This window comes from Pleurodeles waltl, chromosome 2_2 (assembly GCF_031143425.1).
Source record: "Pleurodeles waltl isolate 20211129_DDA chromosome 2_2, aPleWal1.hap1.20221129, whole genome shotgun sequence".
Taxonomy (NCBI): domain Eukaryota; kingdom Metazoa; phylum Chordata; class Amphibia; order Caudata; family Salamandridae; genus Pleurodeles; species Pleurodeles waltl.
This window is the reverse complement of record NC_090439.1, coordinates 374,923,100-374,930,131: the sequence shown is the minus strand read 5'-3', so window position 1 is coordinate 374,930,131 and position 7,032 is coordinate 374,923,100.

Below are 7,032 nucleotides of genomic sequence, written 5' to 3'. Positions count from 1 at the left end.
GGTTTTCACCGCCAGAACCAGGCTGGCGGGAACGGGTGTCGTGGGGCCCCACATTGATTTTCAGTGTCTGCTTGGCAGACACTGAAAATTGCGACGGGTGCAACTGCACCCGTCGCACACCAGCAACTCCGCCGGCTCCATTCGGAGCCGGCATCCTCGTTGCTGGTGCTTTCCCGCTGGGCCGGCGGGCGGCCTTTTGGCAGTCGCCCGCCGGCCCAGCGGGTACGCCAGAATGACCGCCGCGGTCTTTTGACCGCGGTGTGGTCTTCTGGCGGGGGAACTTTGGCGGGCGGACTCTGCCGCCCGCCGAAGTTGGAATGACCCCCTCAGTGTTACAAAAATAAAGGTACTTTATTTTAGTCACACAATGCCAAAAATACTTTGTAGGCTATACTCCGTTAGGAGGTAAGTAAATCACACAATATATACACTAGTAACCATAAACAGGTAAGTGCACAGTAGAAAAACAGTGCAAATAGTGAAAATCACAATAGGTTGCAATGGGCCTAGGGGGGACACAAACCATATACTAAAATAGTGGAATGCGAAAGTCGGTTTCCCACCCAAGCAAGTGTAGTGTATAGAGGGGTGCTGGGAGTGTAAGAAAACACCAAAGGTAAGTAAAATACCCACTCCAGAGACCAGGAAAGCAGGAGTAAAACACAACACATTTCCTAAAACACACTAGAAGTCCAGGATTGCTGGACCTGTGGAAGAAGGGGACCAAGTCCAAGAAGCAATTAAGAGTCCAGGCAGAACAGGAGTCCCTGCTAACCTGGATGAAGGTGAAAAAGTGCAACCTCCGGTGAGAAATCAATGTCAGTATTGCTCCAAAGGAGACAGTTGCAAGTTCCTGGTTCATGCAGACGATGTCTCATGCCAGATGGATGAATGCAGTCTTGTTTGTGTCACTGGATTCCACAACAAGCCTGGGTAAATGCAAAGCTCGTGGTTGGTGGAACATGGTGCTGCCTGGGATAAGGAGGGACCTGGTAGCCTCATCACAGAAGGGGGTTCAGAGAGCCCTCAGAAGACCAGGCAGCATACACAGGAGTCCCACAGCTTGGCAAAGAAGGTGCAAATTGAGGCCTATGCAGTCAGTCAACTAATCTTTATACTGCAACATAGCACAGAAGAACATAGAGCATAAAATTCTTAAAATTCAGCAATTCAATGCAATCCAATACAAATCAATACATTTTACTTAGAATCACCTAATAAAACAGACAGGTTGAATATTTAAAAACCAAGAATAATTTGCCTAATTGCATATTTATCTAAAATGTATAATTCCATAAGATAATAAAGGAATTCGTTTATTAGCGCATTTTATGAATGTCTGTATTGTTTCTTAATCCTGACAGCAGCTCTAATAAAATGAATCATACCATAACAGATATCTAGCACACTTACAAGTTGCTAGAAAATCATTCTAGTGTAATATTGGATTGATTGACCAGGTCAAAGGCAGAGGAGAAGTCCATAAAGAGTAGACGTAAACCTCCTACTCTGGTCTTGACATATTTACCAACTTTCAAATAAAGGTTGAAGTACTGCTCCACTGTGCTGCTCCTTGTTGCTCAGGATCTTGATTGTAGAATCTAAAAGCAGTAACAGGTGGATTGGTCCCTATCACCTTATAAAAAATTAGTAACTATGATTGCTTCCTTCGAGGAAGCGGGGATGAAGCCAACCACAGCTGCTCTCAAAACATTTGTAATTTCTTATTAATGTATAATTAAAATACCAATGGGAAGACCATTAGGTCTAGGAGCCTTCCCAGAGGAACTCTGCTTAATTGCTCTGATTGACTCAATAACAGAGATGCAATTGTGCAACTCCTAAGTTGTTTTGCTGACCAAGGGGTAGTTTACATCAGAGTTGTAAGAATGCTCTTCTACACCTTCCACAGTTTATGTTGGTTTTACAACTAGCATGGAGGAGATTGAGTGGCAAATGTAATCAAAGTTGTCCAAAATGGAAAACTTAGTAGCCTCAACATCAAAGTAGGGGAGAAAACTGCATACTGTTTTATATATAATTCAGTGACAGAAAACTCTTAGGATCAACGGTATTCAATTTGACCTTTGATCCTTTGTTTGCTGCATATAAAGGGGTCAATTTTTTAGAGGACCTTGATTTTTCAGATTGACAGTTAAAGAGATAATAACTGGATTGTGGTAAAGTATGCAATCACTATCGACTAAAAAGTGAGCAAGCAGGCCATAGAGTTCAGGAGAAAGTAAAATCAAATCAATGGTGATATGCTGGGATTCAGAGAATACTATTATGTCCTGCATGGCTTGTAAAAAATAAATGCTATTTTGATATTAGGTTATTTATCACCTCCCCATGTGCGAATGTTAAAATGAGTCATATGTAATTTTTTAATCCATAAAACCACATACTGTTTTGTCTGAATTACAAATTGGGATGGTAAAATCTCCTGGCAGATGAAATAAACATTACATGTGAAACCCAAACAAAAATTTGTCTAGGAATACATTGAGGGGCTGATTTAGGAAAAATGGTGCTGCACCCAGTGCAGTGTCACTTTCCTTGCACCCCTTAGTGCCCCCCTACCACCACCACCATGTGTGCACCATATTTAAAATATGGCACACCATGGGGCAGGATAGGGGGCAATAGCATCATTATTTATGATGCTACTTATGTATTCTGCAGGAGTAGCACCAGAATTTTGGAGCTACTTCTGCAGAGTACATAACGGCCCATTGTATTCAATGGCAAGCGTCTTTAACGTCTGCTCTTAGCAGGCGTTAAAAGTGCAGAGGAAATTGGTGCACTAATTGTGACATGTTTCGGCCCCTAAAGGTGGAATGCCCCCTTTGCATACATTATGGCTGGTGCATGCTTAATGTAGCGCAAAGGGTTACAAAGTGGCGCAATGCATGCATTGCACCACTTTGTAAATATTGCACAGCGTTGTTGGTCATCTAACGCCACATTATTGTAAAATAATGACGTTAAGGGGGCTCTTAAATCAGCCTCTGAATGTTTTGAACGCATCACAAGGTTTCTGGGTAAAATTATTATAATAAAAATGCATAAGGAACATTTCAAAAGGGTCCATAAGGGAAAGCAAAAGAACTAAAAAGTAAGAGGCACTTCGGATGTGTTTTTCCATGAACAGAATGAAGTTTGTTAGAAATAAACATAGCCAGGCGTTCCTTCGCCCTACCTAATGAAAAGTCAATTGCTGGATGATTAAATGCAGAAAAGCCTGATAAAAGCCTGAGTCAGATGAAGAAGCAATCTTTCCATTTTTCATTGTATTTGACAGATGAATATCTCCTCAATGCAAACAAACATTTCTTGCTTTCAAATGAAGCCAAATCTTAATTGAACTCGTAGTCAATTTACTAAAAAAAGAAATATTGTTGAAATACGCATACTGTTGATATTCACTTATTGGAAATACCTAAGTAAGCACCTTTTAATTCCGACCTTCATAAAGCAAACCAAAAATAAAGTCGTCAGTCGTGCTCGAACTTATGGCCTTCCAATGGAGGGACAAAGAGCTAGGGAACAACTGACAACCTATTATGGACTCAAGTAAAGACAATGTGATGACATACAGCCAAATCACGGAATTTAAAGATGCTTCATGGGTAACTTCAAGCTGTCAACCAACTTAATTAAAATTAGGAGGTAAAGAGAAGAGATTGAAAATAGAAGCAGTCATTATTTTATCATTGGGTCACTTTATATTATAACCACTGTTGTTCTGTACATATATCTGCAAATTATTTGTTACCAGAATTGTGAAGGAGTTCTAGCATAGATCGGAGCCATAGTTTCAATATATCTCTGCAGTCCGACTTTACCCTTCAGGAACCACAGCAGCCGTGTAGCAGACCTTCCTTCGGAAGCTGGTCTGAGGGTTGTTGAAAAAGTTAGTTCTACCATTTGTGGAGACTCGTAGCAATAGTAGGTATCACTTGATGACAGAATACTTTACTTATCTCGGAAGCGTGTTCCGCATGGACTCCACATGCTTTGGGCCGTTTGTAACATCAAAAATGCCCAATGTGTGAAAGTAGGGTTTCGGTGAACAGTTATCGTTTGCGCACCAGCACTTGTGAACTTGACCCTAATTAAAATGGTAAGTCCCTTAATACTTGTGCATTTTTTATACAAAATCGAATATATTAGAGGTTGGATTTGTGTATTTGACACAATTGTTTTATACCTGGTTATGCTCTTAGAAAATTTTTCATCCTTGGAAGACTTGTTCAAGCACAAAGGGGCATACTTAAGAGCCCCTTTTCGTGACGCTCCGGTGGCGCAATGCCCTGCTCCGTACTTTTTGTGGCTTAAGGCCACCTTGTAAATATGGCCCCTTCCCATGCAGCATTTTGCTTGGAAGGGGCATGCAATGGGTGTTGCTGTGGGTGTTCCACTACAACATCCATTGCATTTTGATGCTGCCTCAGATTTACGAGTTTTTGTAAACCTGTGGCAGCACCAAAATGCAACGACACCCCAGGGGTGGCATTAGCCTGGCACAACAAGGAGAAATGCTTTAAATTCTGCTCGTCTTTTGCTCTTTCTATGTGAACTGCATTCTGCAGCACACATAGAAAGAGCAAATCACCATTTGAGATTGTTTTAGTGCAGGAAGGTGTTTCTCCTGCACAAAAACAATCTCCACTTCAGGACAGCCATCCTTGCACTATGATTCAATGGTTCCTGCATTGGCGCACAGCAGAAAATTTAGCACCAGCACAGGGGGAAACACAGTGGTGCGCCGTATACTAGTAAATATGGCGCATTCCTGCATTTTGAAAATGATGGTGCGCAATGATGCCAAATATGGCGCAGCGCCGTGGACCATCATTTTCTATCAAATCTGGTCCAAAATGTTTTGTTGGAATTGTGGAAGTGATGTGTACCATGGCCACAAGACAGTTTCTCCTCCAGCCAGTTTTGCGTTGAAGTCAAGGGCCGGACAATGCTTCTTTGTAGAACACGTTGATTTGGAGACTTCAAGATGTAGTAGACTACCATCTGTAACCACCTTGTTCCTGCACAAACTAAACAATCGAGGAACTAGTTGGTTGGTGTGATAGTCACTTTTTTGTGGAAAAAAATCCTCCTGGATGAAAAAGAAGTTTATGATCTCTGGCCAATGAAACCAAATGTCAAGACTGGACTGTATCCGAAGACTTGAACTAGCTCAAAGAGCTAATGAATTTTAAATGCATTGCTATGCAAGGGTTTTCACCTTTGGGCAGTCTTTTATAGCTGGAGAGAGGAAATTATACAAAGCGATTGAAACCAGATTCCATCTCAGAGTGGCGTGAAGCCATATAAAAAAAAAACATCTTAGATTTAGAAAGCTTTTAATATCTTCTGGCACAAAATTAATAAGTTTATGTAGGAAAGTACCATCTTGCCTGGCATGTTACCCCCTTTTTTAATTGCATGCTAGTTTGTTCTTGCCTGTTCGCTTGGGATCCTGCTAGCCAGGACCCTAGCGCTCATAGTTTGTGGCCTGAATGTGTGTCCCTGTGTAATGACTAACTGTGTCCCTGGGGCTCTGCTAATCAGAACCTCAGTGCTTATGCTCTCTCTGTCTTTAAAATTGTCACTGTAGGCTAGGGACCATTTTTACCAATTCTATTTGGCACACTGGAACACCCTTATAATTCCCTAGTATATGGTACCTATGTACCTAGGGTATTGGGGTTCCAAGAGATCCATATGGGCTGTAGCATTTCTTTTGCCCCCCATAGGGAGCTCAGACAATTCTTACACAGGACTGCCACTGCAGCCTGAGTGAAATAACGTCCACGTTATTTCACAGCCATTTTACACTGCACTTAAGTAACTTATAAGTCACCTATATGTCTAACCCACACTTGGTAATGGTTAGGTGCAAAGTTACTAAGTTTTAGGGCATCCTGGCACTAACCAAGGTGCCCCCACATAGTTCAGGGCAATTTCCCCGGACTTTGTGAGTGCGGGTAAACCATAACACGTGTGCACTACATATAGGTCAATACCTATATGTAGCTTCACAATGGGAACTCTGAATTTGGCCATATAACATGTCTAAGGTCATGGAATTGTCCCCCCATGCCAAATCTGGTATTGGGGTGCCAATCCCATGCATCCCAGGGGCTCCAGCATGGACCCCGGGTACTGGCAAACCAGCTCTCAGGGGTTTTCACTGCAGCTACCCCTGCTTCCAACCCACAGACAGGCTTCTGCCCTCCTGGGGTCTGGGCAAGAAGACTACCAGCAACATTGTAGCGCCTAATCCTGCCGGCTTTCTCAACTGTTTCCTGGTGGTGCATGCTCTGGGGGCTGTCTGCCTTCACCCTACACTGGAAGCGAAGAAGAAATCTCCACTAGGTTAACAGAATCTTCCCCCTGCTAATGCAGGCACCAAACTTCTGCTTCACTGGTCCTCTGGGTCCCCTCTCATCGTGACGAGCGTGGTCCCTGGAACACAGGTGCTGGATCCAAGTGACCCCGACAGTCCAGTGGTCCATCTGTCCAAATTTGGTAGAGGTAAGCCCTTGCCTTCCCTCGCCAGACAGTAATCCTGTGTACTATGTGAACTGCAGCTGCTAGGGCTTCTGTGCACTTTTGCAAGGAATCCTTCATGCACAGCACAGCCCAGGTCCCCAGCACTCTGTCCTGCATTGCTCAACTTGCTGAGTCGACCACCGGCTTCGTGGGATCCTCCTTTGTTGTGTTGAGACGACTGCTGTGCTCAGTTTTCTTGAACCTGTGTTCAAATACTTCTGTGGGTGCTGCCTTCTTCTGCATGGACTCTCTGAATTGCTGAGGGCCTACTCTGTCTCCTCTTCCAAATGGCGACCTTCTGGTCCTTCCTGGGCCCGGGCAGCACCCATTTTCTTCAACTGCGACCTTTGCAGCTAGCAAGGCTTTTTTGCAGTCTTTCTGCAAAGAAACAACTTTGCATCCTCCAGCATTCCGTGTGACATCTTCTGGGCAAAGGAGAATTCCCTGACATCTTCCGTTGTTGCAGAATCTTCA